This window comes from Helianthus annuus, chromosome 5 (genome assembly GCF_002127325.2).
Source record: "Helianthus annuus cultivar XRQ/B chromosome 5, HanXRQr2.0-SUNRISE, whole genome shotgun sequence".
In the NCBI taxonomy this organism is placed as follows: Eukaryota; Viridiplantae; Streptophyta; class Magnoliopsida; order Asterales; family Asteraceae; genus Helianthus; species Helianthus annuus.
This window is the reverse complement of record NC_035437.2, coordinates 137642440-137667181: the sequence shown is the minus strand read 5'-3', so window position 1 is coordinate 137667181 and position 24742 is coordinate 137642440. Positions and strand designations below refer to the sequence as shown.

General features: G+C 35.8%; 1 long non-coding RNA gene across 11 annotated transcripts; it reads left to right on the top strand.

Annotated features, from left to right (window-relative positions):
* Nucleotides 1-12880: 12880 nt before the first annotated feature.
* LOC110900347 lies at nucleotides 12881-16439 on the top strand. Of its 11 annotated transcripts, XR_002570949.2 has the most exons (6): nucleotides 12985-13348; nucleotides 13515-14126; nucleotides 14202-14272; nucleotides 14985-15045; nucleotides 15854-15985; nucleotides 16071-16439. It is a non-coding gene; the product is annotated as an uncharacterized LOC110900347 (long non-coding RNA). The 11 variants fall into 11 exon arrangements; XR_004894411.1 differs by having other exon boundaries at nucleotides 12881-13348; nucleotides 13515-13942; nucleotides 14111-14126; nucleotides 14202-15985; XR_002570952.2 differs by having other exon boundaries at nucleotides 12967-13348; nucleotides 13520-14272.
* The last annotated feature ends 8303 nt before the right edge of the window (nucleotides 16440-24742 follow it).

The window sequence follows — 24742 nt, the reverse complement described above, 5'->3', positions numbered from 1 at the left end:
TATTACTACATATTCTTTAGGATCCCACCTTTGGGTACCATATTACTACATATTCTTTAGGATCCCACCTTTGGGTACCATATTACTACATATTCTTTAGGATCCCACCTTTGGGTACCATATTACTACATATTCTTTAGGATCCCACCTTTGGGTACCATATTACTACATATTCTTTAGGATCCCACCTTTGGGTACCATATTACTACATATTCTTTAGGATCCCACCTTTGGGTACCATATTACTACATATTCTTTAGGATCCCACCTTTGGGCACCATATTACTACATATTCTTTAGGATCCCACCTTTGGGTCCCCTACCCGTCGGCGACGCCCTCTAGTTTTTGCAGTTTTCTGCAGGTTCGTTTCTTCGTCCGTACGCACTAAAACGCACGTAACTTTTGAACCGTTTACCCGTTTGACCTCCCGTTTCTTCCTACATGCTTGTAAATTCACATTCTATCATATGAACATAAAATCTTACCTCCGGATTACGGAAATCCTTAACTTACATACATTCGACTTAATTATTATCTAACTATTTGACCCGTTAAGGGTATTCGCGCATTAATTGGTCTACGACTGACCAAACCATCATCCCCACTTCCATACCTGTCCAAAACATTACTCTAATCGAATAACTTGCTTCTAAACCACTTTTAAGTTCGTTTACCCCAAAATACCCATCATGGGCATTTTGGTCAACCTTAAACCCATCATTTACGACGAAAGACTTTAACACATATTTGACCTCAAACATCATATTTAATTCATTACAACACTTTATTACTTACTTGTACTACGAAGTGATTACGGAAATCACTTACCTCGTGCATCCATGTTCGTAACCGCTTCCTTGCCCCATTTCGACCCGTTAGCCTTTCATGCTTGGTCCATGCTAGTGTGGTTCCTATCCTTTCATGTCGTCATGCCATAATAATGTTAGTACTCATGCTTATTCATATTAATACACATTTTCCAGCTCTTATCTACATTGACTTTCACTAACACGCATACAACATAACTTGTCAACCACATTGTTCAGTTAGACAACCTAACGTAATTCATAACATCATCCTTTACTAGCATGGTCATATATTATATATTTAGTACACATTCACTTCTTGATTGAAATTAAGTGATTAATAAAAACACATGGGGAGCATCGCCCGTTCAAGCACAATGTACAAGCTTCTAATGCATAGTCTTGACCAACACATACATTCAACCCGAATTCTTGTATGAGTTCCATCTAAGGCACATTCCTCAAGTTAGTATACTACTAATTACATCATTATCATGTTTCATTCATATATGTCAAGCCATTTCATACAATCTCACATCCTAACTTCACCTAGACATTTCATCAAACACTTGGCGTGCGTACAAGTTTCTAAACATGATGTACAAGTAACCTTCATTCTTTTCTTTCTAATTCTTGTTTTCAATCATCCAAACTACCAATAACAATTCAATCTCATACCATATTCAATATAACTAACAATTTGGTCACATGCAACATATCATATCAAGAATTAAACAAAGATTGGACATGGGTGACATACCCATGTCGCCATTTCTACTAACCCAAGTGGGTTTCATCTCCAAATCTTAATTAACATCAAATCTTGCATAATTCACATTCCAATGATAATTCTAACATATGTTCATGCTTAATTTCATCCCAATTCATGGATTAAGACCTAACCCATTTCGTACAAGATCACCAATCTTAGTTTTTGAGACATACCTTTTGATCCTCTTGTGATGGTGAGCATTAATTCGTGTTTATTCACGATTTTGAGCTTGGATTCAACCTTCAATTTGGATTTCTTTAAGAACTAGGGTTTGCACCCCTTTGTTCTTCTCCAGAGCATTCCACGCACACACACACACACGATGTATGTGTGTTGTGTGTTGTGATTTTATTTAATAAAACATAACTTTCCCCCTTGTTCATATATGGTCCCTCAAGTTTGTTCACTTGTTTGCTTTGCTAAACTTTTGACTAGGTATAATAACCTAGTTACTACATTCTATATTATTAAACATGGGGTCTCATTAGCAAATTTAGTAATTCGAGTTTTTGGAGCGTTACTTAACTAGGTTAAATAACCTAGTCGTTTATTTCATGCTAAGTCATATAAGAACACATGGCAATTATAAACATTCGGGTTTTGGGATGTTACAACGTTCTTGAGGTTTTTATATCAATGCTTCTAGCATTATTAATCCATGAGGGAATTCTGCCCATCTTATCCAAATACACATGTGCATTCACTTTCATGAGTTTTGCTACATAAACTTACCCATATAACATATAGATATCTATATCATATGCAAAAATGACGTGAACACTTGCTTTTATCTTCAAAATCCATATTGTAGCATGCGTGTACACTATTGATTGAGATATCACAATCACTAGGTACAAGTTTCTATGTATGTTTATTGGTGCACAAGAATTACATCATTAAGATGTTTTGATTTACCTTTAGGGAATTTAATTGCTTTAGAAAACTCATCAGGAGTTCAATCGTAAACAAAAACGAATCTATATACAACGATCATATTGTTCTCGAGAACTTAACTTACATGATTTTGATCATTCAAATCCTTTAGGGACCTTCATGTACACTTTTAGTATCATGTGATACATAACATTCATAAGACGAATATCAATTCTCTCTTTATATTACCAGACTAATAAAGTAATGGAAAGTCATTGCATCCATCACTAGAGAATGTGTCTCTTTACAATCAATCATGTGTTTTGTGATAATCATCGTGCCACCAATTTTGTCTTATCTCATTTAATTTGATTTTCACATGATTCGCATAAAAGACCCATTTGTATCCAACATACTTTACAAATTCAGTTATTTGGACTGTTGGTTCGAAAACTTTCCATTTCATTAGGGAACTATACTCTGCCTTATTTGCGTCTTTCTATTTTGGTCAGTCATTTCTTAATATTCATTCATAGGCAGATCTTAAATCTTGATCCTCATCATTTAAGCATTTTAAGCGCTACATTATATATAAAATATAACGACGTCGTTTTTTTTTTTTTTTGATTCCATACATATCTTAGACATGATACAACTTATCGAGATCTCTTTATTTCCAGGTACCTGAGGTTCTTCTTAAACCATCATGTCTATTGTCTCTTCAGGAGATCTTATTACTATAACCTTGATTTGACCATCTTAATTACTTGCTCCAATTTTCGAGGAATTTTATTATTGGAATCAACTAGTCTGTCACGCTTTAGGCCTGCAATAGACTCATTACAAAAATATGTGGTTGTCCTCTTGGGACACAAATATAACTAGAGCATAAGCAGTTGATTATGTGACTTACTTAGTCACTCTATTTAGGTCAGTGAACTTGTCTGGTAATTTGTTCTTTGATATTGGTAAATGAATTATACTTTAAACTTCTAGTTCATAGTTTATAGTCCGAGGATCAAGATGACATGATAATTCATTTCACTTTTCACTTTCCAACTGCTTGTTATCTCCCCCTAATGTTGGGAACATTCATTCATTATAGTGAAAACCAATGAGCCGTAAACGAATTTCTCACTAATGGCTCTAAGTATTTTATCATAGACGATTATTTATACCCAACATATTCTCAAACCTTTTAGAAGTCTCATTTTTGTGCGGTGTGGTGGATGAGTTTCAATATATGTCACACAACCAAAATCTTTGATGAGACATCTTTGGTTCCTGACTAAAAACCAACTATATGGGGAGAACTATAACTTATTGGCTTGATGTAAATTGATGGTACTATATATAAAATTACATATACCTAAATGAACTTTTACTCATCTCATAATCATTGGCTTTGTAACCAATAGTAGACGTTTAGTGATCATCTCAACAATAACACTTATTCCAATGATCATTAATAACTTGGGAATCAAATTCACTATTATCAAATAAATATACTAATCTGAATTAATAGGCTTGCTATCACATTAGCTAAGCCACAATCACACAAGCTTCAGTTGTGGATTTGAAAACTATTTAGATGAGGCACCGATTTAAAACACTAAATGGTATCATATTCGGATATGTATATCCTTTAATAGCTTCTAGAATATTTAGGTATACACATCCTCGTTTATTTTGCAAATATATAATTTCCTTTGAGAGCAAACATTACATGCTAATAATTATCTTGAAGAATCTTCGAGTTCCTTCCAGTTCTTCAACATGGTTCACATCATCAATGACTCGGGATGGTCTAACCGGTCATGCCATTGAATTAAATAATCACGATCCATAAACTTCTGGTTTATGATCGTATATGTTTTAGTTGCAATCGTGTTTGTTCAATACACGATAGGAAGTATGAGAGAATAATGTAATATTATTTCAACATTCATGGTATAACATGTTTCCCATGTTTTATGTTCGTATAATCACTCCCTAAGTGTGCCACTTTTTGTGGTCGATTTCAATATTAAAATGGTTGTCAACATGAGGATTATTACAATTTCCTCAGTTATCATGATCATGACCTTTATAACTAGACCTGGCAAACAGGTCAGGTCATGGGTCAAAACGGGTTCGGGCCAAAACAGGTTCGGGTCAAAATTGGTCAATTATAAAAAGGGTTGATTTGGTTCGGGTCGAAATGGGTCCGGGTCAGAATGGGTTTCGGGTCGGGTCGGGTCCGGGTCAGAACGGGTTTCGGGTTGGATCGGGTCAGTTTTTTTTTTGAAGAAATGTTTTATCACTTGTTTTAGCAAATAATTAGCCGCAAACAACCTTGATAAAACATGTAACTCGTCTATTGATCTGCACAGCTCTGCATTTTTACTCACCTGAAATATACATCATTAGTCATTGTTTAATCATGCAAAGATGATGTTTAGGAAGTTTCTGGTCAATTAAACTAAAGAACAGAAAAAAAAAACAAATTTTGGCTGTGTTACTTATATCTTCATCACATTCTTACTTTCTAAGGTTTGCCGATACGCCTTACACTAAAAAAATGCAACACTTTCCATTTTTTAAAAGGATTCCTCTACCTATTAACCGATTTGCCTATTAACGATCATTAGAAAATAGAATGTTCAATGTTGCCCTCATGTCAACTTATGAATAGAGTATCTTAACCAAGAAAGATTCATTACTTTGCCGATACGTTAACGTTACTAGCAGCAAGTGATTTATACATCATGCGTATTTTGCGAGTCCTAGCTTGATTCTCATTTCCTTCTCTTCTTCAGATGCCGGTTCCATTAACATGTAACTATGAAGTATGATTAAGCCATTCAACTGTTAAATCAGACCAAATTAGAACAGAATGCGCGAAACTCAGATCTGTGCAGTGCGGACTGATTTCAAATAACAGCGTATGGACTGAACAACAACAACAGATCTGCAGTCAACAATCTCTGCAACGACTGATTTCGATCAAACAAACAACTAGTTTCAATCCCTTATCGCTGTTTTCGATCAAACAAAACTTGAACAAATAATCAGCGAAACGGATCCGTCGAACAGATTCTGCGGAAAAGTAAATCCTCATTATTCATAGCACTTACCACTAAATGCATTACCTCTTTAAGTATATAAACACAGTGTACATCTAATACGTGGAATCATGGTGTATTTTCAAAAAGTAAATCCTCATTATTCATAGCACTTACCACTAAACAGATGTCACCAAATCCTAATATGAATGAACTAGTAAACCATAGCTACAGTGAACAGCAGAACATCCAATATTCTTGAATTTCACTTTTCCATTTTCTAAATATTTAGGCATAAATTCAAGATTTTGATGATTGAGGAAGAAGTAAAGATTACATAAACACAACACCCAGAAACAAATGCATCAGATTTTAACATCTTTCAACAAAATCAAAACAAATTAACAAGAATCATGGCATACCCATTTCGAACAAATGAAAACCCAGTTCGATTAACACGCAGAAAACATCAAGTTCAACTCTAATTTGGTACAGAAGAAGCAAAGATTAGGGTTTTGAACCTGTGTCTGATTCGATGTGAAGAAATCGCTGATGCAGATCGAGAGATTAACGAGTGAAGAAGGATTTCTTCAAGGAGAGGTTGAAGATTGAAGATGATGTATTGACGGCGGAGGCCTGTGGCGGAGGAGATGGCGGAGGCCTGTGGCGAAGGAGAAGGCAGGGGACTGGAGGCGTTGATTCAATCAGATTGATTGAAGAAGATGACCCGTTGTTCACCCGTGCTTTCTGTTTTATTCAACCCTAACTGACCCGCCCGTCCTAATTTCTCAACCCAGTATAACCCGTAAATAAAACTTTTTATTTTTTAAATAACCCACTTTGACCCCCTTGTCTAAACTTCCTCACCCAAATTCACCCAATATAATCTAAAAATGACCCAGACTGACCCATTGTATGCTATTTGGGTCAGAATTGCCCCCTCTATTTATAACGATCATTGTATAGTCATTGCACTATTAACATGGTTGATCTTATTACATGATCATCATAACAATTTCCTCAATTACCATAATCACGAACTTTACACCAATTATTATATCATCACATTCTATTCAAGGAATAGATTATACCCATACAACATTCATGGTGGCATCATTACAATTTTCTTAGTTATGTATATGATCATAACCTTTGAATTGATTATTATATCATCACATTCACATCAGGGAATGGATTAGAACCACAGAACTTTCATGCTTGTTGTTTCAAACTTTATATATATATTCTTTAACAATCAGTAAAATTTGACGATGGAAATTGTTTTGCTTAATGGATTGTGATATATATTTTTCTCATCACATTCTCTTCAGGGAATGGATTATAACTTTCATGGTCGCATCATTACAATTTCCTCACTATGTACATAATCACGACCATTATACTAATCAGTATATCATCACATTCACTTCAAGGAATGGTATAGAGTCACACAACTTTCATGGTGACTGTTTCAAACCTTATATATCAAAAGCGCATTTGAGGTTTGACAAGTGGAAATTGTTTTATTCCACATGTATAACTAATCTTTTCACCACATAACATCAATTATATGACCAAATCATTAAGATTTATCAGTCCAAAATCTTACAAGCATCAATAAATTTACAATAAGCTTTAGTGAGTTTGAAACTTTGAATGTCATATTATAAATAAATCTTGATCACTATTCAATCATGTTTATAACGTGTGATCATATACACAACTTTAATTTAATTAGTTGCTTCATTGAAGACTGTCTATATACATAAACAATGGCATATTAATGTACAAAGTCAAATTGTACAATATATAATTGATATAAGATGTCTTCTCATCAAATACAATATAATAAAATATACATTTTCTATTTTCCTTACTAATCATGGTTAAATATGAAGAATATATTAAAAACACTATTAAAGCGTTATTGTAATATATCCACGTTATATCTTTTCTTATGATAATGTGTTAATTGTATAACTCTAGGATACATTACATAGGTTTTCTAAACAAATATAAAGTTTTTAATCATATAGTGTCACCGAGTATATGAATCATATAAGAAACATTTCTATATATGATTTGTACTCAGAGAAAGGAACACATGACTATTATAATAAACCTATGTACATACATCATGCATTCAACCATAATATAATATAACTATGTACAGAATCATATATGAAATAAAAATCACTTTCCTAAAAAACACATAATATTGAATGACGGATATCATACAACATACATTTTTCATACAAAAAATTCAAATTTTTAAATTTCTCAGGTAATTAATAAAAAAAGATTATGAAGTTAAAACATAAGTATGTATGTGGTAACATCAACCAATGTAAATTATGCAATTTCTACATGATAACATAAATTTACATCATATTATTATAATGTGGCAAATAATAATCTTCCGATAATAAAACAATTAAACAATTGGGCTATTATATATATACACATTAAACAATTACATTGTTATACATTACACTTCTACTCATATTGAACTTTTAATTACAATAATACTAATAATATTAATTATGATAATTAGGAATAAAGATAACATGAGATAACTTCATAATAAGACCACTGTCGTTTCTATACTTCTATAATAATAATAATAAGGGAAATTGGCATGTAATAATCTCACCTAGACCTTATTGGCCATTAATAATCCCACCTCAGAATATTCCCCCCACCAGTCTCACCTTTCACCTATTTTTCCTACTATGGTCCCCCGTTAAAAAAAACTTAACGGAGTTAAGCTTTTTTCCAAATTACAAACATATTTTTAGGGCTTTTGATTAGAACGACGATACGAGTTCATTGATGTAAAACTTGCCTCGAAACTGTCACACCCCTATTTTCCACGTGTCACCGGTGGGCCCGGTGGGGAGTATCGTGACGTAATTGATATCATCATAGTCAAACAACACAACATATAAATGCACAGCGGAAGCAAAAGATATAGATTTATTTCAACTGAATAAATTGTAATATTAAGTATCACAAAACAGTCGAAACAAATCCACAGGCGGATCGAATAAAAAGGAAAATTATTCAACAGACTTTGGCATCTAAAGCTTGCGATACTTGAGTAATGATGCCTGGAGTAGCCAGCCTATTTCGTTTAGTACTTGCACTTAGCCTTTTTGGAAAATACGTCAGTTTACATTGGTAAATACAACTTAACTGACTCATTTTGAAAGGAGTTTGAAAATTGATTTGAATGCACTTCGGCAAAATATCTTTTATAACTTGGGACAATTATTTAAAATAATCTTGTATACAGATTTACTTATTTGCCGTCCATCAGGGCCGGTTTGTAGGGCCGGACTTAAGTTAACTGACACGCCACAGGTATAATGCCCACAAGGTTGATTCCTTTAAGTGGGATACCAGTTTTTACATAAGGCAGCTGTCAGGTGTACGCCTATACCCCGTGCTTAGGTCGTGGCCATTTCATGAATGATGCCAAGGATATCCGGGACATGATCATTTAACCCCCAAAGGCCATACACCAAATAATACATATCAAACGGGTCATGCAAATACATTAATCACAATCCGATTTAAAAGACTACACAAACCCGACCAAGCGGTACTTTTATAGTACCGTATCCCAAACCCATATAGGGAAAATAAGTTAAGGGTATTTACTTGAGCAATAGTATAAATCAAATACAGCAAGTGCACGTAGCTTTTACTGGGCTCCTAATCTGGAACGAAGGTTTTAATAACCTATTAGAATCCTAACGGGTCTTTAATTTAGCCTAAGCTTTAGACCGGTTAGTTTTCAAAGGAAGGCACGGTTCAAACGCATGGTAAAGCGAAGACCGGCTTAGAATGTGGTTTTGACCCGACAAGCTTGTATACTTGTTTAATATGGGTAACATAAACACATTCCGAATTTTGAGACAAAAACGATATGGTTTGACCCGTTTCGGCTAATATATGTAAATTAGTTACATAGACCGATCCGAACGCGAAACATGCGTAACGGGTAACCATAAGAGTCATGAACATGTTCCATAAGTTAATATGCCTTAAATATGTTGTGACATCAGTAGGATGTCTTCTATTATGCCCAAAATGATTTTTAAACTCAAATTACGCCTCGTAAGGGTATTTTGGTCATTTAAAAGGTTATAAAAGGGTTTAAATACGTTTTTGAGTTTCGGGTCTGATGTAATCAGTAAAAAAACTTAATTTACTAAGTTATATCAGTGGTTTCACTTTCGTAACCATTTCAATCCATTTATTATGTTAGTACAGGGACTGAAATGGTTACGAGGTGGACTGAAATGGTTACGAAAGTGAAACCACAGGGACTGAAATCACAATTTTTAAACTAATGGACTGAAATAGTGATTTTTTACAAACCACATGGACGAAAATAGTAATTAACTCCATATATTAAGTATCTTACTGAAATAACTTAATAAAATGCATGTTTTTACTAATCTAATCAGACCTGGAACTCAGCTTTATAAATAAACTCTTTTATAAGCATCAAAATTACCAAAATGCCCTTATGGGACTTATTTTGGTTTAATTTGCTTTTGGGCATAAATGTTGATATGCTATTGTTATATTAACATATTTTGAGCATAATAATGATTAAGACCTGTTTATAACTTGTCCGGTTACCCGTTACGCATTTACGCGTTCGAAACGGCTTACGTGACTAGTTTACGTAAAATAGCCGAAACGGGCTTAACTTTGTCATAAAACCTCATTTTCCAGAATGTGTTTAGTTTACCCATATTATACAAGTATCCAAGCTTGTCGGGTCTAAATCACATTCTATCCCGGTCTCCGCTTAATCTACCGGTTAGGTCCGTAAGGTTTCTTTCTAGCTAGTCGGTCTAAGTCTTTGACTTAAGTAAAGACCCGTTAGCATCCTAATAGATAATTAAACATTCTATACAGATTTATAGCGTCCGGTAAAAAGTGCCTTTCAGGAACTCTATGGATTTACTGCTACATCAGGTAAATACTTTTAACTTATTTTCCCTATACGGGCTTGGGATACGGTATATTAATACCGCTTGGTCGGGTATGGGATTATTATGTCGGATTGTGATTTAATAAATCCGCATAACCCGTTTTAATCTGTATTGTTTGATAACATAAACATTTTGGGGTTAACGACCGTGTCCTGGATATCCTTGGCTCATTTAAGTTATTAATGGCCACGACCTATGCACGGGGTGTAGGCATGCACCCGACAGATGCAAATGCTAAATTTTAATTTACCCACAAGTTGGGGATAACTCCTCTGTGGGTTCTGTAAGTGGTGAGTCAGTTAATCATGTCCGGCTTACAAACCGGCCCCACATGTATGACAAGCATGTAAAACTGTATACAAGATTTTAATAAGATTGTCCCAAGTTATAAAGGATTTGTGCCTTGTGCATCTAAACCAATTTTCTTAAATGTTTTGAAAACGAGTCAGTTAAATTGTATTTACCAGTGTATACTGACGTATTTTCCTAAAGATTGAATTGACAGGTACTTATCGAAATAGGCTGGAGCTATAGGGTGTTGTAGAGGATCTTGCAAATCCCATAGATACCCGGAGTCTGTAGTTTTTATTTCTTTGTACTTTATGATCCGCCTGTGGATCTTATTACATTCCAGTCTGTATTATTCTTGTACTCGAACATCGACAGACAGTATGGTTTGTAATAGTTTATTTACCCAGCCTTCCGCTATGCTATATTATTGTGTATGTTGACAATGATGATATCAACTACGTCACGATACTCCCCGCCGGGCCCACCGGTAATACGTGGAAATATTGGGGTGTGACAAATTTGATCATGCCAACAAGGTCTATAGATATTATGGGATCATTCCAAGTGTCCCATATCCTTTAAAACCATCAAACAAGCTCCAGGTACGAAAAACCACACTTCTAAGTCGGTTAAACCGGCTGTACAGGCAGCTGTGAACATTTTCTGCATCTGGGGACCTTAGGCGGCCCGCGTAAGGATCTATAAGGATCTTACGCGCCCCGCGTGGGTACTCTGATCCGGTTGCAAAGTTTCAATAATTGCACAAATGGTCCCTGGTCCTTCCAAACTTGATTTTTGGCTCATTTCTTGCACTAAAAACCCCCAAACTTGACTTTTAAGGACTCCAAGTTATAAACCAACTTTATTTAGTCCCCGGTTACTCATACGTTCACCGAAAAGTCTTAAATTTCAACGTTGACGCTTTTAACCCCTTGTATACGAATATTATCATAACTTTCTCATACTTTATCGAAACCTTGTGAAATTTTTATCACACATTCTTGTGAGTATAATTTATCATTACAAAACTTCGGGTCTGCTAAAAGATCACTCAGAGGTATACTTTAAACATGTTGACCCATTTAGCCCCTGTAGTTTGTAATTCCTCACTTTCTTTCACAATTAGCTTCGTATGATCCATGACTTATTCGTTTGAAGGTATAAACATCTTGTAGGGCTATTTTAAAATATATTTATCCATTTTTGACATTCTGGATCCTTATATTCACACAGTTTCCTTGTTTGTCAACTTTAGCCCTTCTAATTCAGTCCTTTACACGTTTAAAGTCCATGACACGTGTCGATATAATATTGGACATGAATTTTCGAGGTGTTACAGAAACGGTGCTCCAAACGATGAAAACAATGCTTCAATTCGGGTTTTTAAATTTCCAATTAACAAAAATCAAGTCACTTGGAGCACCATTTTGAAGTAAGTTTTACATCAATGGACTCGTATCATCGTTCTGATCAAAAGCCCTAAAAAATCTGTTTGAAATTTGGAAAAATGGTTAACTCCGTTAAGTTTTTTTAACGGGGGACCATTGTAGGAAAAATAGGTGAAAGGTGGGACTGGTGGGGGGGGAATATTCTAAGGTGGTATTATTAATGGCCAATAAGGTCTAGATGGGATTATTACAGGCAAATTCCCCTAATAATAATAATAAATGTAAACTTAACTTATTATAAGTTTCAATAAACCTTTTTCTTTATTCAATTAATTAAGTGATAATTAAAAAGAATAAAGAAACATAAATTCAAATAAATAACGTTTTGTAATGAGGTTAATGAGAAATAATATCACAATTAATACTTTTCAATTATATTTTACAATTAGTAATATTCCATTCACCCTCGTAAGTTGCATGAATTTAAGTTATACAGTAGAAGCTCGATAAATTATACTCGATTATTTAATAAACTCTCTAAGATAATATTTTTTGCCGGTCCCGACTCGGGGATAGGGTGCTAAATTAATAATTCGCTAAAATTATAAGATAATACATTTTTGATAATTTCTTTAGACTCCATCTATTATATATAATAAATGTGTTAATTTTTGCTGATGTGTCAAGCTAGGAGGCCTCTAAATTTTGCTTTTTGGTGGGAAAATCCCGTCTGCTTTTTTCCTTAATTTTGAAGCCCCGAATTAGTCTACCCGACCCACTAAATCGGATCCTATAATACCCTTCTTTTTTCTCATTCCGCTTCTCACTGTTCATATTGTTTCTCTGAAACCCTAACTACACTCCCTTTCTCTGAAACCCTAACTACAGCCGCCTTCAACAATCTTCGTATCATCATCATCGTTCAATCCCAGATCTTCATCATCCTTTTTTTAAACCCTAGCTGTCAACACCGTCTTTTTTCATCTTCTTGTGAGGTTTTTTCTACACAGATCTAAAACGCTGGTTTAATTTGATCCAAGGCAGCACAACGGCATCAATCACAATGGAGTGGTATCTTCGATTAGGGTTATTAGTGGCCGGAATTAGGTTAAGGATGCGACTTTTGGCCAGAATCCTCTTCAGGATGCGATTTTTCGCTTGGTTTGTTCCTAGATTTTGAAGTATACTTATCTGAATTATAATTTTATTGCTAGGTTTCTATATGATTTTGAGTTCGATGGAATGGTTTTGGTGTAATAGATTTGTAATTTAGCCTCAGTTTGATGTTTTTAATCTTATTTTGATTTTATTGATTTTTTTTTGTTAGATTAGAGGAGAGAGAGAGAGAGAAAGGCACACAGGGCGGGTCAAGAAACTCATAATGGGTAGTCTACGATCTTCTCTCCTCATCTTCTCACATCGTGAGGTTTCAGGTTTGTCTTTTTTTAATCCAGTCATTCATGAATCTCTGTATAGAGGGTAAAATGAAATTAGGTTGAACATAATATTTAATTTATAAAAAAATGTTATTGAAGAAGTTGGATCTTGAATGTGTTAAAGCTATTACTATTTGTGTGTTGAGAGGAATTTGTAAATAATGAGCATAATTATGAACATGCTTTGAGTTAGGTAACACGTGATTTGGTGTTCAATGGAATATTAACAGATGTCCACTGCGATGTTAGTGGATCAAATTCATTGCTAGATCTTGGTGCAGAATTCAAATGCTATATTTTCTCAAAGTAGTTGCCATTGGTAAATCAACTAACTCATTTAATCGATGAATTCAATAGAAAACAAAACAAAAATAAATACTAAATGTCTAATGTGCTGATGTTACTTTGGGTGATGCATTTTCATATGCTCTTATCTATGTTGCTTTACTCTTTATTGCGATGTAAAATTATGCTCAAATCTGGATAGGCGATTGTTGACGAAGGTATGTGTTTTAGTGTTTTATTTTTCTCGATTGTAGTTTTTGGACTTTCGATCGACATTATATGTCGTCATGCAGGTGGAAGCGGTGTGATTACTGATTCCTTTGAACAGTTTACGGGAAGTAGCAACCTCAGCTACTTTGATAAGGTATGATTCTTTATCTGGCTTCATATTCTATGGTTTCCCACTTTCCCTTGGCAAAAATGTTTTAAAAGTTATAACAAATTAAAAGGCCAATGCAAGTTAGAGCCAGCCATTTTGACCCATTTATTCCGGTTGTGATTTATCTCAAAACAAATAAAAAAACAATTAGACTACAAGGGAACGGGCCAGCTCTAACTTGCATTAGCCTTTTAATTTGTTATAACTTTTATAACATTTATATGGTTTTAAAAGAGGTTACATAACTGATATTGTTAAAATATAAATTTACTTATTTTGAAGCGAAACCGTATTAGTTTAGATACATGTTTACCGAATAGACAACTCTAAACCCGCTTTCTAAGTATATATCCTCAAACGGGTTTCAAAGTGGCGCATTGCATCGGAATTGAACGGCTATCACTAAACTTGATTCATATTGGATCCGAAAACATTTATGATGATGAACCAGTTCAGATGTGCACCTGTAGCTATGCATCTGGTCTTTTATGTTTATATATTGTAAAGTCTTGTATTCAAGTTGAAGTGAAAATATTGTATTTGGTTTTAGAAGTTAAACGAGGAAAACAAAATTCATGTAAAATTAATATAACTAAAAAATCAAATAACTAAAGGATTTTAAGTGTTGTTCGTTGTTAGAACAAAATGACAATGCTGAAAAACACAATGTTTAGTTGTTTGGTTGAATGAATGGAAGGTAGAAGAAAGGATCGAGCCCAGGTCACAAACTTAAAAGCGACGAGACCTGGCTAGCCAAGGTAAGCACCTCTTTATGGTTCCACATGGAATTTAATTTAATTTATTTAACAAATAAAAAAGGTATTGTTCATATTGCATACCATTGAATTCTATGATTTTCAAAGAAGTTATTGCTAGGATGTCTTCAGGGATGAGCTCGGTATCAATCGGTACCGAAAATACCGGTACCGAAAATCCCAAAAAATGGGTACCGGTACCAAAAATACCCGGTACAGTTCGGTACTGGTACTGGTAAGGACCGGTATGTGAAGGTAAATACCGGTACTGAAAACACTAAATGTCGGTACCAAATCGGTACTGAAAATCAAGTCGGTTCAGGAATGTTTCCTTTCTTGACATGATCAGGTAGCGTAGAGGATTGGGCAGGCTAGAAGCTTTTATTCAACTGTCTTCTCCATATTTTTTATTATTGAGCTATTTTGTGCTTTCAGTTTCAAAACTATTGGTTTATATTAATTCTTAAAAGAATCGAGATAAAAGTAGAATTTGTGTTAAAAAATATTAGGAAAACATATACTGATCACAATTTTTTTCGTTTTAGTTTGTTCTTAAATATTTTTTTTAGTTTTATTAGTGATTGTATAAGATTGTTTATAATTTTATGTGAAATTCTTCAAGTCTATGACAGTTTATTTGAAAGCTCACATCCAAACACCTAAAAATGATCAAAGTTTTCAAATTAAAGTATACGTACTTTGTACTTTATGAATTATGATCTCAATCATAAATGTGTTTGGAACATGTGTTATCCATTTTTAATGTAATTATGGTGTTGCTCTATTCTTGATGATTTTTGTTATCATGTAGGCAGGTCGTAAGAAAATTCGAATTTGAAGAAGTTGAGTAACATGCCATGGATCTTTTTTGGAACGAGTTATTGTGGAAGGTGTTCTAGCTTGGCGGTTTTCGTTCGTCTATACTTTAATTTGAATTTCTAAGGTGAGAGGCATCTCACTTTGTTTATATTACAAGCTTTCAAAAGTCAAAATTTTTACTTTTCTTTTGGGATATCCATGTTTTGCAGTCGTTTTGTCATTATTTTTCTTATTCAGTACATTCGCCAATGTTGCACAAAGGATTTGAATAGTGAACAAAGTTTGGAAAGGTAGAGTATTCGTAGGTCGGAAAGGAGTAACAAGTCGCTATCGGGGTCGGTTTCCATACACTCGGATTTAGAAAACGATGATTTGAAGAAACCATATGCGATATGATTTTTAGATGAAAAAGCTTTCTGGGTCATCATAGTTGATTCTTCACTTCAAATGTACCATTGTTCTGTTGTAAATGCAAATAGACATATCCTTTTTACTTTTTTTTGTTGACTAACTTAATGAAGGTTTGTAATCGGTTGGTGTGATTTGATAAGAGGCGAAAGCATGTCAATTTGTGATTATTGTGTTTTTAAATGGTCACAAAGCGAATGGAAGCTTTTGGTTGCAAAACCTCCAAAACATGTAGTACCACACTAAAATAGCTTTTACGGAGTTTGATGTTTTCATTCATCTATTCACTTAATATTAGTATTGTTTTGATTTCTTATCCTTTAAATTTTTTGAACAAGCTTTTTATGTGTAATACGTTAACTTATTTTTTAATTGTTTAAAAAAAAATCCTTCAATTTTTAATACAATGGAATTTATAAACACTAATCATAAGCAATCAATAAGTTTATAAGTCTACTCGTGATTAACTTATGAAAAAATTAAAACTCCTTATAGCGAAGGTATTAATATCGGTACCCAGCACCAAATACTCATCTCTAATAAACACAACTAGCGATGGGTGATAGTTTTGTTTCTTAAAAATATAAATTAGTGGATGTTATATTACACATATTTTAGTTTTACATTTCTTTTTATTTTTTTTATTTACACTCACTATTTAGCTTCCTATTTTTTATCTTTCAAATATGTGATCACATGGTTCAAACAAGTTATAGCTTGTAGTCATTCAAAAATTGTAACAAGTTAACAATATGGGTTTGCAAAAGCCTAAGTACAATTTAAGTCATTCAAATATGTGATACATTGATTAAAAGCTTTTGCAAACCCAAAATTTAACAAGTTAACAATTTGTTGACCACAAATCACAATTGCCAAGTGACAGCCTATACGACAACATACGTCATTACGTTGGACAAACACTTAGATGTAGCTGATTGTGTGACTGTTATTTTTTGCTTATCATTACCAAAACTAAAAAAACAAAATTTCTCATTGTTTTTCTTGGTTGTACATGAATCCAAGATATCTTTATTTTGCTTAGAAAAATATCGTGTATTAAGAACCTTAGATTAATTTTTATATGTACACGAATCAGTTGAGAAATTCATGGGAGCTACATTTTTCAGTTTAATGTAATTTAATATCTACATAAGTAACGGAATGTTTCTTTTATTTCAAGGTTCATGTTTAAATGTATTTTTTTTTTCAAAAAATAAAAAACATATCATTTCTCAACAAACATATTCATAAAAAGATTTAAGGGTGTATTGATGACTATTGAACCCGTATATTATTGTTGCTTTTGATTGTAATTTAAATTTTCCTACCCGGGGAATAACCTAGTATAAAATATAAATTAATAATTCCTTATATATAGCATATTACATGAATGATTTATGAAGGTTTCTTGAAAAATGACTCAATTGTCTTTTGTTTTTTTTGTTGAAATCAATTTCCCCTTGAATCTCGTCTCTAATTTTCCTTAGCATGGTAAGAACTTCTGGTGTTGTTTTCTCATAGCTCAACAAGAAATTGTTCAATGTGATTGCCGCTTTAATAGCTTCGTTTCGTGAAGGGGGCTCCATTGTATAACTATCATCATCTTCTTCATAGATATCATCTTTATAAATTCCAATAACGCTTTCAATAATTTCTTCATCAGTCAACAACTGTGCAACTATATTTTCTTCTGGGTGAGTCAGAACATCTTCGACATCCATTAAGTGGAAGCTTGAAAGGTGTTTGTAAACTAAGTATTCTACTATAAATTAATAAAATATTAATTAATATATAAATTAATAATTATTAATTTATCGATTAATTAATAACTCTTTTAATAAATAAATTTTGGTGGTCCCAAGTGTATTATTTTATAGAGTTTCTACTGTATTACTATTACTAAATTCAAATAAATTCCTGATGTGTGTAAAATACAACATATAAATCACATCAATTAAGGCATAAAACTAACCCTTTTTAAGTACTAATGTTGGAAAAAGAGTGTTTTTGTCTTTCTTTTGTATTTTCAGGATGAAATGAGCTCAAATTCACAAAAGAAGCAAAAAGACAACTAATTCTAGCATAAATACAAGAAAAGGAATAAAAGTAGACTGCCCGGACCCTCAACGGCACCCTCCAAGGCAAAGAAGAGAAAGCAGAAGTCTGAACACGCCCCGTGCTCAGCCAGCACGGGGCCGTGCCCAAGAAGCAGAATAAAAGACAAACTTATAGAAGCTTCCATTGCCCACCACGGGGCCGTGTCCAGCGGGCACGGGGGCGTGGTGAAAGTACAGCAGGCGCATTAATTGTAATTGCGAATTACAATTAATGAGGAGAGAGAGTGTCAGACGGGCACGGGGGCGTGTCCAGCGGACACGGGGCCGTGCCCAGCCTTCTGTTCAGCCTATAAATAGGAGTGCTTGGTTTCATTCCATCTCATCCCTTGGCACACCACCTCTCTCACACTTCATCCACCACCCTCCACCACCATAACACCATCATCCACCACCATCATCCATTGTCCATCGTAGAGTGTGTGAGTCGTCTCGGGATCCAAGATTGATCGTAAGAGTTCTTGACAATCAAGGCCATGTTTGCCTAAGTCTCTTACATCACTTGGTGAAGACAAGTGTTTAGTATAATACTTTTTATTTTCAATCTTTTGCACTTTTTATTTGGTTTTGTATTAATGACTTTAATAACTAGTTGCTTATGTTGAAGGTGATCTTTCCTTATCGTTTGTCCGTGGTGTCTTGGCATTATTTTACTATCTATATAAAATAAAAGATTTTCACCATTCATATCTCCACGGTCTATATGGAGGTATGTTGGCTACCTGGTCGGGGGTTAAGGGAACGGTTTGGTAAGGGTCTTGCCCTTGTTCAGCGTTTAGAGGTCCTGCTTGGGACCTGGGTCAAATTTAGTAGGATCTCCTTCAATGCCCATAGGTATTGGATGGCGGGGATCCAAACTCTTTGACCCCCTCATAAGTTAACTACTATTAATACTATAACCCGGCTACTTAGGACTGTATCCCTGCTGACTCAGACTACTTAGCCGAGGGTAACGTCACCGCCGAAAGCGGGGCCTACCACAATTTGCATTAATAACTTAATTCATTATCTTTCAATAATCCGACCCTTTAGGATTTTATCCTTGCTGACTCAAACTACTGGGTTGAGGGTAACGTCGCCTTCAAAAGAGGGGCCTACTACAATAACTAAGATAATCTCTTAAACAAGTGCAAAAGTGCGAAAATAATCAAAGGTTATACTAATACACGTGTCGGATCCAAGTGATTCATCTTGTCTATCTGTTTTTATTTTATTTTATTTTCAGCATTTAGTTAGTTTTTATTTTCTTAGTTAAAAACATTTTTCTCACTTTTTGATTTGATTAGACGTTGAGGATAAACCGGTATTAAAAGCTCTTGTGTCCTTGGACGACCTCGGTATCTTACCAACACTATACTACGTCCACGATGGGTGCACTTGCCCATATGTGTGTTTAGTGTTAGTAAATATCGTGTTTTATAAATTTAAAACTTGGCTAAAAGTGTAAAAGGGGCTTAAATATACATCAAAAATATAACACACTTCACGCACATCAAGTTTTTGGCGCCGCTGCCGGGGACACAAGGATTTTAAGAAAGCTTAAAATCGACGGCCTAATCAGTTTTTCAAAACCTTTTCAAAACGCGCGCACATTTTTCTGCATTTTAGTTTAGTTTGCATTTACAGTAGCCTGAACACGGGGCCGTGCTCGCTGAACACGCCCCCGTGCTGCATATTTTTAGTTAGATACCCAGATATAGAGTCTGAACACGGGGCCGTGCTCACTGAACACGCCCCCGTGCTCAACGTGACCAGTAACTTTAATTAAAACGCCCAGATACAGACCCTGAACATGGGGCCGTGTTCACCAGACACGGGGCCGTGTCCAGCTTCTGTTTCCGTCTTTATTTTTGTTTTCTGGTCCCGAGACTCAGTTATAGTCTGTTGAGTGATTCTTATGGATCAATACTCAGGAGGTTACAACTACACCTATGATGAGGATGATTATAGGGGTAATTATTGCACTAATTGTCGTAACACACGCTCGGTTCAATATAATAACTCATATCAACCATCCAATTCATACAACTATTATGAGGAGCCCAGGTACGAGCCATCAACTTCATACACATCCTATGAAGACCAAAGGTATGAACCTCCTCCCTCATACTCATGTTTTGATGAACCAAGGCATGAGCCTTCATACTCATACTTTGAAGATTCAAGATATGAGCCACCATCTTCATACTTTTACTATGAGGAACCATGGCGTGAACAACCCACCTCATATGAGTACTATGAAGAACAAAGTTTCGACCCTTATCCATCATATACTTACAATGAAGAACAATGGTGTGAACCATCTACTTCATATGAGTATTATGAGGAGCCAAGGATCGAACAACCGGATTCAAGCTTTGAGGATCCAAATTCTTTTTCTCTCACCGAAGTGACCAATAGGATATTAGAACACGTTAAAACTATCGAACGTTACATGAAAGAATCTCGCGCAAGGGAAGAGGAATCCCGCGCAAGAGAAGAATTGAATAGTAATAATAACGTAGAGATAGTTGAAAATGTAAAAATGGAAGAACTAGAAAGTGAAAAACCGACACATGAGTTAAACAATGAAAAAGGTGAGTCCGATAATATTAAAATTCATGAAGAGTCTAATTTTGAAGAAATTAATCTCTTGTCACCTACTTTCGAAAATCATTGTTTAATAACCCCTCATGCCAAGTTTTTAAAAGAGTTAAACACTAGTACTAAAATCAAAGAACTAGTGAGTGTTAAGTTAACTAATGATCAAACTTCGCTAATAAAAGAAGACCCTTTTGAAATTAACATTACACCGGTTCCATGTTTCTTTCAAAATTCATTTATTAGTAATATCACTATTGACCCCAAAATCCCACACGCGGAGTACTACCGCTTGAAGGCGTGACATGACCAGGATCAAGCCATCAATCATATCAAACATAGCATTTAAGTGTAAAAGTAGAAAATGTAACTCATCGTGACATGACTGATGTTCATAACCAAACATTGTTTAAGTAGCGAAAGCATAATAATGAAAACCCAAAGTAAGTTATACGTTCAAATATCGTTTACGATCCGTATCCCACAACGACCTGCTCCTCCTTGTGCAAGCTCCATAATGTACCTAAGGTCCTGCAAGGCATGCAGCAGAGAGTCAACAACTAGTTGAGCGAGTTCACAGAAAGTAAGTTCAGTAATAGTAATTGTATGAGTCGTATTATGTTCGTTCATTGTTCATGTATAGTATTGGTTTCCATCGCGGGCCCTTTCGGCATGTATGCGAAGATTTGGGTTAATACTCCCAAATATCCTAGACTATGTATATTTGTATCGCGGCCACCCTGGCTTTACTTGCGAAGATTTATTCTCTATAGTTCGCAGCCTCCCCGAAGCATGTGTGCGAAGATCAGTCATAATTATCGCAGCCAACCCTTGGCGTGTGTGCGAAGATCAGTTCAAGTAGGTATACTAGTCTAGCCGTTCTTATCATTTACCATCCTCACCCTGAGGACTATATCATTAGGTTCCATTAACTAAGTACGCACGAAATAATCATCCAATCCCATTCCCACCCTGGGAACCCCATGCCTTGGCTGTGTGAACTCACCTTGGGTTGCTCGGCAGATACACAATAAAAGGGTTCTTGAACTAAGGGTTGGTCAACCACGTCCTAACAGGGTTACCACACAAGTCAGGTTTTGACTTCAAGTAATGCACGTATGTTTCACACAAGTTAACAGGTTATAAGCACATGTAGATCATGGTAACAATTTAACAGTCAACAGTACATTCAACTTGCGCGAATCCAATGTCTAAGCCCAAAAGATAATTGACCCAAATAACCTAACAGTCCAATAACAAATCGACCCAAATAATCAACACCTAAGTCTTGTGCGACACGGACAACTTGTACGATCCGGTAGCTTGTGCGAACCCTTTGGGTTGTGCGGTCGAATAAGTCCAGTCCATTAAGATTGTCCGGCCCAACAATGACCTATAAGTGGTCTTGTGCGATCGGACGGACTTGTGCGATCCTGATTGGATTGTGCGATCCGATCGGGTTGTGCGATTGAATGTTGGGCTGTGCAGTTCTCTTTGGGCTGATCAGCCCAACTGCTTAGCAACATTACAACAGTTTGTACGTTTGTGAGTGGCCCAACGTGTTGTGCGATTGTACCGGCCTTGTGCGAGTGGACATCTTGTGCGACCAAGATAGCTTGTGCGACCGGTTAACAAACTTTCGTGAATCAAGCAAATCAGTTACAATTCCAATTAATTCCTTTGACCAATTTCAATAGTTTCCAATTTTAACAATTATCAATTAACACAATTTCCATAACCTTAAACAAATCATATCGATCAAAACATGGTTTTTATCTCAAGATTCTTATGAACTCTATCAAGATCAACATGAACAATATTCAAAACATTTAAACATATAATCTAGGTTCGTGTTCTTGATCCCTAACATCAAACATGTAAACAATATTCAACCGAATAACATCATACAACAGCCGATCCATCATGCATTCGATCTAAATCATCAACATCATTATCATCATTCAATTATCAACCTATATTAATCTATGCATACTTACACATGAAAACCGATTTATCAAGAGCACCCTATCATATCAGTTTACCCAACAATAAATCATATAATCAAGCTAATAACAAAACACTAACCGGATTGAGAGGAGAAAGGGGAATCGGCCAAGTCAAGAGCTTCGAGAGGGATGGTTGCCGTCGAGTTCTAGAGAGAAGGAAGAGAAGCTAGGGTTTTGTGTGTGTAAGGTAAATTGTAACAAATGAAATCACAAGCCCCATAGGTGGGTGTTTACACGTAAGCAGAAGGAGTGGGCCGAGCCTAAGCATAGTGAGCCGAAACCCTCAATGGGCCGTCCTAAAGTCCGAATACAAGTGATACGGCCCAAAGGGCTTGTGTGATCGAGTAGGTAGTGTTGTGCGGTTCGGGTTTCATTCAAACATGTATAACACACATTCACATATTTCATTAATCATAAGTTCACAAAATCATATATCATTCACATACGTTACACAAAGTAGGTTCGAAACACGAGTTGTCACGTTATCCCCAACTAAAAAGAAATTTCGTCCCGAAATTTGGTACGCACTCACTGAGGAAGCTAGGTAAGTTGTATTGTTCACTGGTTTTCCTGGGGTGTCACATCCTCTCCCCGTTGATCTGGAATTTCGTCCCGAAATTCCGCAGTAAGAGCTTCAGCCTCAGTAGTGGTTGCATTGTTCCGAATAACTGGGGGTACTTTTCTGTCATCCTGTCTTCGCGTTCCCAGGTGTACTCTGGGCCACGTCTGGAGTTCCAACGAACTCGAATAAGAGGGATTCTCTTGTTTTTGAGGACCTTCACATCCCGGTCCGTGATTTCAACTGGTTCCTCGACGAACTGCAACCGCTCGTCGATAGTAAGTTCCTTAAAAGGAATTATGAGGGTCTCATCTGACAGGCACTTCTTCAGATTCGACACGTGGAATACATTGTGAACTGCACCGAGTTCAGCTGGTAGATTTAGCTTGTAGGCTACTTTGCCTATTTTCTCTATGATCTCGAATGGTCCGACATACCGCGGATTGAGTTTGCCCCATTTGCCAAAACGAACCACACCCTTCCAGGGTGAGACTTTAAGTAAAACCCGGTCCCCGACCTGAAATTCCAAAGGCTTTCTACGCTTGTCCGCGTAGGCTTTCTGACGGTCGCGTGCTGCCGCCATGCGTTGTCGTATCTGTGCTATCTTTTCTGTGGCGTCCACTACAATTTCTGGACCCGTGATCTGACTATCCCCCACCTCTGCCCAACAGAGAGGTGACCGGCATTTACGTCCGTACAATGCCTCGAATGGAGCGGCTTGTATGCTGGTGTGATAACTGTTATTATACGAGAACTCCACCAAAGGGAGATGCTTTTCCCAGCCGTTGCCGAAATCAATAACGCATGCCCGAAGCATGTCTTCAAGTGTTTGAATCGTTCGCTCAGACTGCCCATCCGTCTGAGGATGATATGCTGTGCTCATGTCTAATCGTGAGCCGAAAGATTTGTGCATTGCTTGCCATAGCTCTGACGTGAATCGTGCATCCCGATCCGAAATGATGGAGGTGGGCACCCCGTGCCTCGAAACAACTTCTTTAAGGTAGATGTCTGCGAGAGTGGAGAACTTATCCGTTTCCTTTATAGCTAGGAAGTGTGCAGACTTGGTGAATCGATCCACGATCACCCATATGGTATCATTTCCACGCTGAGATCTAGGTAGGCCTGTAACGAAATCCATGGAAATTTCTTCCCATTTCCATTGCGGTATCGTGGGTTGTTGAAGTAGACCCGCTGGTTTCTGGTATTCGACCTTG